Source organism: Scyliorhinus torazame, chromosome 4 (genome assembly GCF_047496885.1).
Source record: "Scyliorhinus torazame isolate Kashiwa2021f chromosome 4, sScyTor2.1, whole genome shotgun sequence".
Lineage (NCBI taxonomy): Eukaryota > Metazoa > Chordata > Chondrichthyes > Carcharhiniformes > Scyliorhinidae > Scyliorhinus > Scyliorhinus torazame.
Window position 1 is genome coordinate 258,210,610 of NC_092710.1, and position 14,022 is coordinate 258,224,631.

Consider the following 14,022-nt stretch of genomic DNA (forward strand, 5'->3'; position numbering starts at 1 on the left):
GGGAGGTCGTGTCTCACTAACTTGATAGAGTTTTTCGAGGGGGTCACTAAGATGATTGATGCAGGTAGGGCAGTGGATGTTGTCTATATGGACTTCAGTAAGGCTTTTGACAAGGTCCCTCATGGTAGACTAGTACAAAAAGTGAAGTCACACGGGATCAGGGGTGAGCTGGCAAGGTGGATACAGAACTGGCTAGGCCATAGAAGGCAGAGAGTAGCAATGGAAGGATGCTTTTCTAATTGGAGGGCTGTGACCAGTGGTGTTCCACAGGGATCAGTGCTGGGACCTTTGCTGTTTGTAGTATATATAAATGATTTGGCGGAAAATGTGACTGGTCTGATTAGTAAGTTTGCAGACGACACAAAGGTTGGTGGAATTGCGGATAGCGATGAGGACTGTCGGCGGATACAGCAGGATTTAGATTGTTTGGAGACTTGGGCGGAGAGATGGCAGATGGAGTTTAATCCGGACAAATGTGAGGTAATGCATTTTGGAAGGTCTAATGCAGGTAGGGAATATACAGTGAATTGTAGAACCCTCAAGAGTATTGAAAGTCAAAGAGATCTAGGAGTACAGGTCCACAGGTCATTGAAAGAGGCAACACAGGTGGAGAAGGTAGTCAAGAAGGAATACGGCATGCTTGCCTTCATTGGCCGGGGCATTGAGTATAAGAATTGGCAAGTCATGTTGCAGCTGTATAGAACCTTAGTTGGGCCACACTTGGAGTATAGTGTTCAATTCTGGTCGCCACACTACCAGAAGGATGTGGAGGCTTTAGAGAGGGTGCAGAAGAGATTTACCAGAATGTTGCCTGGTATGGAGGGCATTAGCTATGAGGAGCGGTTGAATAAACTCGGTTTGTTCTCACTGGAACGAAGGAGGTTGAGGGGAGTCCTGATCGAGGTATACAAAATTATGAGGGGCGTAGACAGAGTGGATAGTCAGAGGCTTTTCCCCAGGGTAGAGGGGTCAATTACTAGGGGGCATAGGTTTAAGGTGAGAGGGGCAAGGTTTAGAGTAGATGTACGAGGCAAGTTTTTTATGCAGAGGGTAGTGGGTGCCTGGAACTCGCTACCGGAGGAGGTGGTGGAAGCAGGGACGATAGTGACATTTAAGGGGCATCTTGACAAATACATGAATCGGATGGGAATAGAGGGATACGGACCCAGGAAGTGTAGAAGATTGTAGTTTAGTCGGGCAGCATGGTCGGCACGGGCTTGGAGGGCCGAAGGGCCTGTTCCTGTGCTGTACATTTCTTTGTTCTTTGTAGGCCCTTTGGCCCTCCAAGCCTGTGCCGATCATGATGCCCTAACTAAAAAAAAAAAAAACCTTCTGCCCTTACACAGTCCGTATCCCTCTATTTCCTCCCTATTCATGTGCCTATCCTGATGCCTCTTAAATGTTGCTAATATGTCTGCTTCCAACACATCCTCTGGCAGCCAGTTCTAGGCACCCACCACTCTGCGTGAAAAACTTACCCCGCAAACTTCCCTTAAACTTTCCCCCTTTCATCTTGACCCTATGCTTTGTAATTGACACTTCCATCCTTGGAAAAAGCCCCTGACTGTCCGCCATGTCTATGTCTCTTATCATTTTGTAGACTTTTATCAGATCTCCCCTCAGCCTCTGTCTTTCCAGTGAAATCAATCCTAGTTTATTCAACCTCTCCTCATAGCCAACACCCTCGAGACCAGGCAATATCCTCCTGAATCTTCTTTACACACTCAGGCAACTTACTGGTGAACATTCTTTGCACTCTCTCCAAAGCTTCCACGTCCTTTTGATAATGTGGTGACCAGTATGGCACGCCATACCAAATGCAGCCTAACCAAAGTTTTATATAGCTGCAACATGATTTCCCAACTCTTGTACTCAATGCCCCGGCTGATGAATGCAAGTATACCATTTGCCTTCCTAATCACCTTGGCCACCTATGCTGCCACTTTTAGGGAACTGTGGACCTGCACGCTCAGATCTCTCTATATAGAATCATCCAATTTACAGTTCAGAAGGAGGCCATTTGGCCCATCGAGTCTGCACTGGCCCTTGCAAAGAGCACCCTATTTAAACCCACACCTCCACCCTATCCCCGTAACCCAGTAGCCACACCAACCTTTTGGACACAAGGGCAATTTGGCATGGCCAATCCACATAACCTGCACTTCTTTGGACTGTGCGAGGAAACCGGAGCACCCGGAAGAAACCCACGCTGTCACAGAGAGAGTGCAAACTTCACAGTCAGCCGAGGCCAGAATTGAACCCGGGACCCTAGAGCTGTGAGGCTGCAGTGCTAACCACTGTGCCACCGTGCCGCTAATATGTTAATGTTCCTAAGGTTTCTGCCATTTACAGTATAATTCATAACCTAGATTTGATCCTCCAAAATGCATCACCTCTCATTTGTCCGGATTAAACTCCATGAACTGAAAAATGAAATGAAAATCCCTTATTGTCACGAGTAGGCTTCAATGAAGTTACTGTGAAAAGCCCCTAGTCGCCACATTCCGGCGCCTGTTCGGGGAGGCTGGTACGGGAATTGAACCGTGCTGCTGGCCTGCCTTGGTCTGCTTTAAAAGCCAGCGATTTAGCCCAGTGAGCTAAACCAGCCCCTGCAATTTGCCTCCGTCTGCCATTTCTGTGCCCAAGTCTCCAGTCTATCTATATCCTGTTGTATCTTTTGACAATCTCAGCACTATCAGTCACTGTTGGCCATTGCAGTGGGCGGTTAAGATTCAAGCAAATGGGCAGCACTGTGACGCAGTTAGTCCTGCTCCCTCACGGTGCCGAGGTTCCAGGTTCGATCCCGGCTCTGGGTCACTGTCTGTGTGGAGTTTGCACATTCTCCCCGTGTTTGCATGGTTTTTGCCCCCACAACCCAAAAAGATGTGCAGGCTAGGTGGATTGGCCACGCTAAATTTGCCCTTAATTGGGGAAAAAAGAATTGGATACTCTAAATTTAAAGAAAAAGATACAAGCAAATTGCTACGAGCCTCTAATCACACACAGGTCGGATCAGGTGAGGACGGCAGATTTCCTACCCTAGAGGACATTAGTGAACCAAATGGGGTTTTGCGACAAATTGCTACGGGCTTCTGATCACACATAGGTCGGATCGGGTGAGGACGGCAGATTTCCTACCCTAAAGGACATTAGTGAACCAAATGGAGTCTTGCGACAATCAAAGATAGTTACCGTGGTCACCAATTCTGAGAGAGGCTTTCAATTCCAGATTTATTAATTGAATTCAAAATCAACCAGATGTTGTGGTGGAATTTAAATCCGTGTCTCCAGAACATTAACCAAGATCTCTGAATTACTAGTCCAGTGATGTTACCACTACACCACCACCTCCCCTTGTAGAACTGAATACTCTGCAATCATTGGCAATCGGCCCCAATTCTGACCTTTTGTCAGAGAAGGAAAATGATTGATGAAGCAGGCAAAGATGGTTGGGCCCAGGAGACTAGCCTGTGGAACTCTTGCAGCCATGTTCTGGGATTTGACAAGATTGGCATCTAACAACCACTATAATCTTTGTGCTGAATATGATCCCAGCCAGTGACGTGTTTCCTTTCTGATTCCCAACTGACTTCAGTATTGCCAGGGCTCATTGATGCCATACTTGATCGTATGCTGCCTTGATGTTAAGGGCAGTAAGTCACACCTCACCCCAAGAATTCAACTGTTTTAACTATGTTTGGGCCGAGGTTGTAACGAGGTTTGGAGGTGGTGGAACTCAAGCTGAGTCTTTGCGAACAGGGTATTTATTGGTGAAAAGTGCCATCTGATTAGGGTGCTTTCCTGATGATTGAGGTTGGACTGATTGGGCGATAATTGGCCAGATTGCATTTGTCCTGCTTCCTGGAACAAATGGGCAGATCAAAATTCAGTGACTGTTTCCATCAATTTTGTCTGCTCCTCCATTTCCAAATCACTGTGAAAGGAGAGGCACAAATACATCCATTCTCATTGCTGGTTCCAGTTTTACAAATCCACTCGACTAAAATGAAAGACATTGCAGAAGAAAAGAGAAACAGTATTATCTAATTTCCATACAAATCAATGTTACTCCTGGTTCAAGTACAAAAGAACAGGAGTGCACCATTCAACCCCTTGGGACTGTCCCACCAATCAGTGAAATTATACCTGATCTGTATCCTAACTTCACCCAACTACTTTGGTTCCTGATCGGTTAATATCCAAGCTAGCAAAAATCTATTGACGTCAAATTTAAAATGAGTTACTGAACCAGTATCTACTGCTTTTACTGGAACAGAGTTTAACACTTATTCTACTCTCTGTGTAAGGTCTCTTTGAATGTCTCTGCTCTGATTTAAGAAATTGATAAGATAACTGAAAGGAATTGATGAGATAAAGATACAAAATCTGGAAAAGCACGATCAAGTCATCTCTTAACCTTTATTCCAGATACAAGTGCAGTTTGTAATCTCTCTTTATAACATAACCCTTGGAACCCTGATAACGTACTGGGGAATCTTCACTGCACTCATCCCAGTAAACATGGTGCTGAGAACTATGCAAACTACTCTAGCTGCAGTCTGAACAGGGCTTATTGTTGTAACAAAACATCTCCCTTTTAATATTCTAGCTCTCTTGTTATAAACCGTTAACCTTTTTAATTGGCCCTTGTATCTAACTGCTGCATGGACCCGAGACTCTATGGAGTGTCATTGTTCCTAGCTTTTCGACTACCCCTTTTGTTTTCTAATATGGACCTGTAACTTCCTCAGAGTGACAGTCTCCGGCAGATTGCCACTCTGGATGGATTTACCCCTGTCTCGCCCGGCCCCTCAAACTCAGGCTGGGTGAGGCAGGAACAGCGAAGAGCGATTCCTGCTGCATTGACATGGAGTAACTGGGATGCGCAGTGGGGAATGGACGGACCACGATATGGGGAGAGGGCATGGTCAGGGTAGATTGGGGGGTGTGGGGGCGTGGGAGATCAGGTCAGACCGGGAGGTGGGCTGTCGCTCGGTCTGAGTGTTTAAATAGTTACCCGAGTTAAAAGTTACATTTTTTTCTTCCTGAATTCTTCAGAGTAACAATCAGGGTTTAAATTTTTTTTTTTCATGGGATGGGCTGTCGCTGGGTGGGCTAGTATTTATTGTCCATCCCTGAGGGCAATTAAGAGTCAACCACATTGCTGTGGATGTGGAGTCACATGTAGACCAGGACAGCTAAGGATGACTGCTTTCCTTTCCTAAAGTACATTTGCAAACCAGATGGGTTTTCACGACAATCGACAATAGTTTCCTGGTTATCTTTAGGTTTTTATATCCAGATCTTTTATTGAATTCAAATTTCACCATCTGCCCTGGCAGGATTCAAACCCAGGTCCCCAGAACATTACTCTGGGTCTTTGGGATCACTAGGCTACTACCACTGGGTAAAACTGGCAGAACCATCCGAAGTTAGCGATTTAAATAACTTCTGTCGGATGGTTCCCAGCCAAGTTCAGGAGAAGTTAACGCTTCTGGGCTATTTCCAGTAAAATGCATACATAGGAACATCCTTGGGAATTCCCCAGCGCTTCATTGGGGTATCCCCTGTTTGTGACACTGGGGAACCAGGAAGCGTTGGGCCATTGTTATAAAATAAACTTATTGCACTACTAAGCAACACGGTAGCACATGTGGCTAGCACTGTGGCTTCACAGCACCAGGGTCCCAGCTTCGATTCCAGGCTTGGGTTGCTGTCTGTGCTGAGTCTGCACATTCTCCCCGTGTCTGCGTGGGTTTCCTCCGGGTGCTCTGGTTTCCTCCCACAGTCCAAAGATGTGCAGGTTAGATGGATTGGCCATGCTAATGTTTCCTTTAGTGTCCAAAAAAAATGGTTAGGAGGGGTTATTGGGTTATGGGGATAGGCTGGAAGTGAGGGTTCAAATGGTTTGGTGCAGACTTAATGGGCCGCATGGCCTCCTTCTTCACTGTATATTCTATGTATCTATGTAAGCACCAGGAGAGGCAAAGGCATATAGAAGACTGACAATAAAGGAATTGATTGGTCCATGTTTGTATGCAATATACCGTGGATTAATTCATTCATTGGTTTGGAATATTTATTTTGTGGTAGCTTTTGGTTTTGCTTTGATACTAAGCAGATACTGTAATGGTCAGTGATAGGCGGAGGATTGCTGGTGAATGGAAATTACAGTTGCATTTGCATAATTTCAGGATGAGGGAATAGCTATTTGGACTAGAGGGTTATGACCCCTTTGAATCTTCACCCCCAAAACTGCATTTTTTCAATGATTATATTCGAGGCTTCAGTGCGATACGATTTTGACTCCAAGAGAACTGAGCATTCTGGATATTGGGTGAGAAAACATAGAACATAGAACATTACAGCGCAGTACAGGCCCTTCGGCCCTCGATGTTGCGCCAAACCGTGAAATCACTCTAAAGCCCATCTACACTATTCCCTTATCATCCATATGTCAATCCAATTACCATTTGAATACTCTTGGTGTTGGCGAGTCCACTACTGTTGCAGGCAGGGCATTCCACACCCTTACTACTCTCTGAGTAAAGAACCTACCTCTGACGTCTGTCTTATATCTATCTCCCCTTGTGAATTTGTTTCTCTTCAGGCCGGATGAAATAATCAATCGAACATCAAGTTTCTTAATCGTATGTTTATTCTCGGCCGGTGCTAAACCCACTGTATCTCTGAGAGTTACAACAGTAAGCCAAAGTCAATACATCTAACAGCAGTTTATATACATTTTGATACTGTTTCATTGCTGAGGACAGCCCCCTCGCATTCTGTCTGTGCTTTCAGCTCAGTTATAATTATCCTTAAAGCTAGCAACCATTCCCAAGGCCGTTACTGCAATTTGTCCGGTACAAAAGCACAAGTGATTACAGCTTGCTGCAAAAAGCCTGTCTTGACATTCCTGCACACAAAGCTTTATCTAACATTTTGGTTTCCCATAAAGTTCCAATCCATCTTGAGCCAAAGTCTCATTCCCCCCTGTTATCATTTCATGATAACTTCTAATCCATAGCTACTCGTCTCAGTCTCTCCCATTCTATCTGTACTTCTATCATTTCCTTATGTTCCTCAGCACTTTCTTTTACCTCCATTAACTCTTCACGGCTCACTTCATGTTGCTGCATTAACTGTTGAGAAATTACTGCTGCACTGACACTTTTACACAAACATTTCATTGGGAAGCTAAGCATAATTATTACAAGTATTACAACTACCAGGATTATTAATCCATGCACCAGGTAAGACCCCCATAATCCGGCAAACAACCAATCTAACCACGCATCTCTTGATATTTCATGCAGTTTCTTAACCTCTGCGGATATGATCCACGAGGTGGGTGATGTTCTCCGAACTATCGGGGATGTAGGTGCAACATTCCGAACCGATCACGGCACAAGTCCCACCTTTGTTTGCAAGGAGGTAATCGAGGGCCATTCGGTTTTGTAGGGCAACGTTCTTATTGCCACCATTTCATTATTTATCTCAGTCAATGCTTCAGTGGTGTCGTTTGCTACCTCTTCCAGGATTTTTGCTATCTTCCTTATTTCCTTTATTGCAAGAGCTACCCCGATAGGGGGAAGCAGGATCCCAAAGTATTGTTGCGTTTCGGTTATTGCTCTGTTTTGTCGCTTCATCATTTGGTAATGGTCGCCTAAATTGGCGGGGTGGTGTATAAAGGGAACTACATGACCCAGATAACAGGATCCCGTCCAATTCTCTGGCAGCCAGGGATATGCCTTGTGGCCACAAAAAAAGTATTTCCCATTGTACGAAGTGAGTTTGTCCACATCAAACCCTTCAGACATCAGGGAGTACTTGAAGGTACCTGTCCCGTTAGCGTAGGGGACGTCCAGTGTACACCCATAAAACTGAGGAGACGTATATACAGGATAGACCTCGGATATGTTGGCCACCACAAATCTGTGCTCGCATTGACTAGCACCTACAAATATCCCTTTAACCACATTCCTTACTAAACATATTATTCCCAGTGGTCTTCCCATGTTTGTGGTATTAGTGAGGGTAAGAAACGGAGGCTGGTGGGATTTGTTATAACTTGGTTGGTACCACATCTCAAAGGTGTTCATTGGATAGCCCCCCCTCTTTCCAAGGTCTTGGGGATATGGGGAGAAACGATAAACTAGAAGCTGCCCCGCCATCTGGGTGTCTTACCATAGATGCAATTCTTATAGTCCTGCGGGATTGACGAGTACCATTCTGGTAAATATACCATTCTACTGTTTCTGACAGGTTAAGTGGAACAGGTCTGAGGGGGATCCCTCCCTTAGCATGGGTCGGGATATGTGTACATACCCAGCAACCAGAAACATTCATGTCCTTTGCGTACACATGACATATACAGATACGTGTTTACATGTAATTCCCCTTTTTTTTCGCAGCCTTACCCTCCCTTGGTCAACGCATCCCAAGGGTAAAGTCTTTTTTTTGTTTCTGCAGCTATAGTCCCATTTACAGTTGACCCGATGACAGGGTAGGTTGCCCTTGGTCACTCCACTGATGAGTATGGTCCGATTGCATCGTTGTACGTAGGCCGAACATCCGTCCGCAGGGGTCGCGTTCCAAGGTCCTTCTCCTGGGCCTTGACTGGTGCATTGTAAGGTGTCTCCTCGACAGAGGTGATGAGTCCGTCTTCCCTTGGGGCCACAGGTTCTTCGCTTGGCCTCTCCTCCCGTTTCCAAAAGTCCCAGCAGGGTTACGATAATAAGGCTGTCCTTCATCCCGTGAATGATGCTGAAATTATTACCTAGGGCTCGAAACAGAGGATTATTCTCTATTGCATTTTCACAACCTTACAATGGTGGACGTGGATCCAGGCATTTCTGCCTTTTACTTTTACAGCAGTGGGAGTAGTGAGTAGAACCTGGTGTGGTCCTTCCCATCGGGGTTCTAATCCTTTCCTAACCCAATTACGAATCAGAACATACTTCCCCGGATTAATAGTGACAGAACTGGATAAGGGAGGTATCTCCTCATAAGCAGCTCGTACCCGTGAATGGAGGCCTTTTAGTACTTTAGTCAAGGCTATCACATAGTTGGCCATTTCAGTGGTCATATGGTGAAACTGTACTTCCTTATGTTTCCCTTGATCCCAAGGAGTACGCAAGGGTCTTCCGTATAAAATTTCGGCGGGACTCAGTCGTGTCGTTCCAGCTGGGGTTGCACGTATTTGGAAGAGGGTAATAGGCAATAATTTGAGCCAAGTGGCTCCAGTCTCTGCCTGTAGTTTTGCCAGTTTCGTTTTTAATGTCTGATTAGCCCTTTCTACCATTCCCGCTGCTTGGGGTCGGTATGCGCAATGTAATTGTTGTTTTATTCCCAGCTGAGTACAAAATTCCTCATTGATCTGTCCCACAAAATGAGGTCCATTATCAGAGCTTAATCGATATGGAATCCCAAATCTAGGAACAATTTCTCGCATCAAAACTTTTACTACCGTGGAAGCTTTGTTATCTACAGTGGGGTAAGCTTCTATTCATTTGCTAAATACATCAACAATAACCAATACATGTTTATAACATTGGCATCTTTCCTACTCCATGTAATACATCTGGAGTGTCTCAAAGGGACCTTCCGGTAGTGGGGTTTTACCCATTTCACAAAGTATTGCTTTTCCAGGATTATAATGCTGACATACTAGGCAACGACTGCTAATGTTTTGCGCTATGTCCTGCAGTCTTGGATGCCACCAAGTCTTGAGCAATACATCACCCGTAGCTCGCGCACCACAATGTGTTGCAAAGTGAACACATTCAGTGACCCAGGCTGCTAATGCATCGGGCATACAAGGTTGCCCTGCCGGGGTGACCCACAATTTGTTTACAGGATCATAACAACATCCAAATTCTTCCCATAGTCTTTTTACACAGGCAGGAGCGTCCTCCTGTAACTGAATGACGTCAGTGATGGTCGGCATTGGTTTTTCAGAGGGAGACTGACCCTTAGAGCTTTTAGTCTAGCTCATCATTTTTGGTACCACCATGTCTTTTAAGCAAGAAGCCTCTTTGGCTTGGTGGTCCACCAGGGTATAGCGTACCCTGATAATCTATCCCCCCTTTCGCCGACGGAAGCACTGCCGTCGGTGAAAACAGTTAAGTCTGCATCGGGCAGGGGAGTGTCAGTGAGATCATCTCGCACGGAGGCTTCCTCTCTGAAGAGCGTCAGGGAATCATGGCCCGGCTGTGAGCATTCCGAGGGTGGTTCGGAGAGAAAACTTGCTGGATTGATAGTGGTGCAGTGGCGAAATTGGAGCTTGGGATTATTCAGGAGATAATACTCGTATTTGTTCTGCCGAGCCATGGTTAAATGTTGGGTTTGGAGCTGTCCGAGTAGAGCCGTGACAGAGTGGGAACTGTAAACCACAATGTCCTGCTGGAGGGTAAGGTTACCCGCCGACTGGAGGCTGTTGTAAATCGAAGCAAGGATCTGAGTGCAGGCGGGATAGCCAAGAAATGTCAACTTAAGAAAACTGTCATTATTCTGAATAATGCTTTATTAATTTTAAGAAATTAACATATCTTTTTAGTTGTGCTTTCTTTAGTAGAATCGACGAATTCATCTACAGAAAACCTATATGTTTAATAAGTTATTGTGTTTGATATTTAAAATAAATGTTTAAAATTAGCCTGGAAATTAAAACTTCAAACAATGTGGAAGCTGGTTTTAAAAAAAAACCCAAACAACTCTGATTAACAGAAAATCTATATTCCAGAAGAACAGATCGTTCAAGGACATTTGATAACGGGAATTTGGCAGCAATCCAACTTTTACTCCAAGTCCATTTGAGTGACAAATATTTTTTTTTAATTTTAGAGATGCGAATGGCATCATTCCAAGCTATACGCCTCTTTTTGTCTCTGCAAAAAAATTAACCCTTTCAACAAGCTTTTGTGTATAATCCAGAAGATGTCAAAGTGCAAAATGTTGCACTTTCATTCCCAATAACTCTAAAGAAGTTAAAAATTTGGCATTACATATCCAAAAAGAAATCAAAAAACTTGATCCACCCCAATTTATCTCTCCCTGGAATAAAATTTGTTGGTGGCTTGGACACACTGGAATGTCCACAATAAGAATAATCTTATTCTCCTGTGTAGCTGTATTCATCATTTACATAACATACCAATGTGCTAAGTGCATAAAAAACTATTCGCTAACCGCAGGGGACTAACTATTCAAATGATTCAAACTAACCCAACAGTACCCCCAATCGATGAATTTGAGCTGAAATACTATTATTGAAATGTTACTGATCAATCAACTGTTTGACTGTATTATTAACATATTGTATAATTTATTAATACTGAATCAGTAGTATCAAATTTGATTAACTTATTAATTATAATAATTATTTTGAAATGCCTGGTTGTTGGGCCCCGGGGGTTGGCAGGGTTGTATGCTATATTGGGAACTTGCCGGACGGGGAACTGGCACTGCGGCTGATAATCGTCTGGGTAATCAGGGAAATCCATCTCCGGTGCCCCCTCTTTTCCCGGGACTAACTCTTGATTCATCTGTGGGAATTGATTAGCATGGGTTTTAGAACGAGTGCGAGTCGCCGGACCTCCTTGCGACGGCGATGGCGGAGGTGGTGGTAGTGGCGGTGGGAGTGGTGGATAAAGGGCTTGAATGTAAGGTGGAGGCGGTCGTAGTGCCGGGGGAACGGTCGGTCGTCCCCTATATTGCCAATTTTCAGGGTCATCCTCATCATCTCCCTCGGTCAAGGCAAGGCCGGCCATTTGACCGCACGGTCCTGATTTAGAAATGGGGGTTTTTACAGACTTGGGTCTTTTTCTATGGTGGGCACATTCCTTTCTCAAAACCTCCGCAGTCTTAACAATTCCCCCTTCTGTTAATTCAATACCCAACTTTAACGCGTTAGCCTGCCAACTAGCCAATAAAGATGTATCTTTTAATTTTTGGCAGTACTCCCGCCATAACTCAATCAATTTATTAGCCGTGGAGCTACGGTTATGTCGCCAAATAATCTGCTGTGCCTCCATAACCGTGGGCAAATCTTTTGATCCTCCCAGGGGCCATTTTCCCTTTCCCAAATTCTTATGCAATTCCCCCGACAACTGCCACAGCTGCTTAGAAAGTTCCGGATACTGTTCACAAAGAGTCTGAAGAGCGCTTCCACTATCAGAGGTGCTATCCAGAGCATTACCCATTGTCTCCTATCCTCGGATGTTCCTTGTGGTTACCTACTTAATTTTGATAGCGATCCTAAATCGCTTATTCAATCAAGAATTTAAACGGGGTTATCCTGCCCCGTTACCCAATCAGGAGGCTTAGGCAATTGTTTGAGTGTTCCGACAGGGTACGCGATGGTGAAACCCTGTTTATTGTGGAGTTTAAGGCGTCATCCGCACCTAATGGGAAGTACTATAATTTGGACAGAGTTATCCGTTCTCCGCTGTAGCCAATAGTCAACCCGGAGTGTCGAACAAGTCAAGACACTGGTTGAGACAATCACTTGTGTTAAGGGCAACCTTTTATCGCGAAGGTATCAAGCAACCAGAAGGATCATCATCAGCCAAGCAACTTTCTTCAGCCGAGGGCCTCTAACCCTCGCGCACGGGCCTTCAACCCTAATTCGAAGAGGACTCTAACCCCATACGGGCCTCTAATCCTGTCTCTAATGGGTTTGCCGGACTGACCTGATCTCGTAAGAGTCTCTCCAGAAACAGACGGTAGGACTAGGTCGCGCTCGGTACTGCGGAGGGGGAAACCAAAGTGGTAACAAGGGTACTCACATTTGGGGGCCCGATCCCTCTTTCGCCTCCGGACACGATCTGTCAGTTACACCGACTGCTCCTGGCGAGGCTCGTTGGGATCCCTCCGCTGCCACCAAATGTGAATTTGTTTCTCTTCAGTCCGGATGAAATAATCAATCGAACACCAAGTTTCTTAATCGTATGTTTATTCTCGGCCGGTGCTAAAACCACTGTATCTCTGAGAGGTACAACAGTAAGCCAAAGTCAATACATCTAACAGCAGTTTATATACATTTTGACACTGTTTCATTGCTGAGGACAGCCCCCTCGCATTCTGTCTGTGCTTTCAGCTCAATTATAATTATCCTTAAAGCTAGCAACCATTCCCAAGGCCGTTACTGCAATTTGTCCGGTACAAAAGCAGAAGTGATTACAGCTTGCTACAAAAAGCCTGTCTTGACATTCCTGCACACAAAGCTTTATCTAACATTTTGTTTTCCCATAAAGTTCCAATCCATCTTGAGCCAAACTCTCACCCTCAATTTAAAGCTATGTCCCCTCGTGCTAGACATCATCATCCGAGGAAAAAGGCTCTCACTGTCCACCCTATCCAATCCTCTGATCATCTTGTATGCCTCAATTAAGTCACCTTTTAACCTTCTCTCTAATGAAAACAGCCTCAAGTCCCTCAGCCTTTCCTCATAAGATCTTCCCTCCATACCAGGCAACATTCTGGTAAATCTCCTCTGCACCCTTTCCAATGCTTCCACATTCTTCCTATAATGCCGCGACCAGAATTGCACGCAATACTCCAAATGCGGCCGCACCAGAGCTTTGTACAGCTACAACATGACCTCATGGCTCCGAAACTCAATCCCTCTACTAATAAAAGCTAACACAGTACAACTTCTTAACAACCCTCTCAACCTGAGTGGCAACTTTCAGGGATCTATGTACATGGACACCAAGATCTCTCTGCTCATCCACACTCCCAAGAATCTTACCATTAGCCCAGTACTCTGTCTTCCTGTTATTCCTTCAAAAATGAATCACCTCACACTTTTCTGCATTAAACTCCATTTGCCACCTCTCAGCCCAGCGCTGCAGCTTATCTACGTCCCGCTGTAACTTGTAACATCCTTCCGCACTGTCCACAACTCCACCGACTTCCGTGTCATCTGCAAATTTACTCACCCATCCTTCTACGCCCTCCTCCAGGTCACTTATAAAAATGACAAACAGCAGTGGCCCCAAAACAGATCCTTGTGGTACA

The 14,022-nt window shown here is 45.0% G+C and overlaps 1 protein-coding gene across 2 annotated transcripts in view; it reads left to right on the forward strand.

Annotated features, from left to right (window-relative positions):
- The window catches only part of LOC140410892 (interferon gamma receptor 1-like), an 81,681-nt gene that overhangs the window by 30,029 nt on the left and 37,630 nt on the right, over positions 1-14,022 (forward strand). The gene's annotated exons all lie outside the window — the stretch shown is intronic.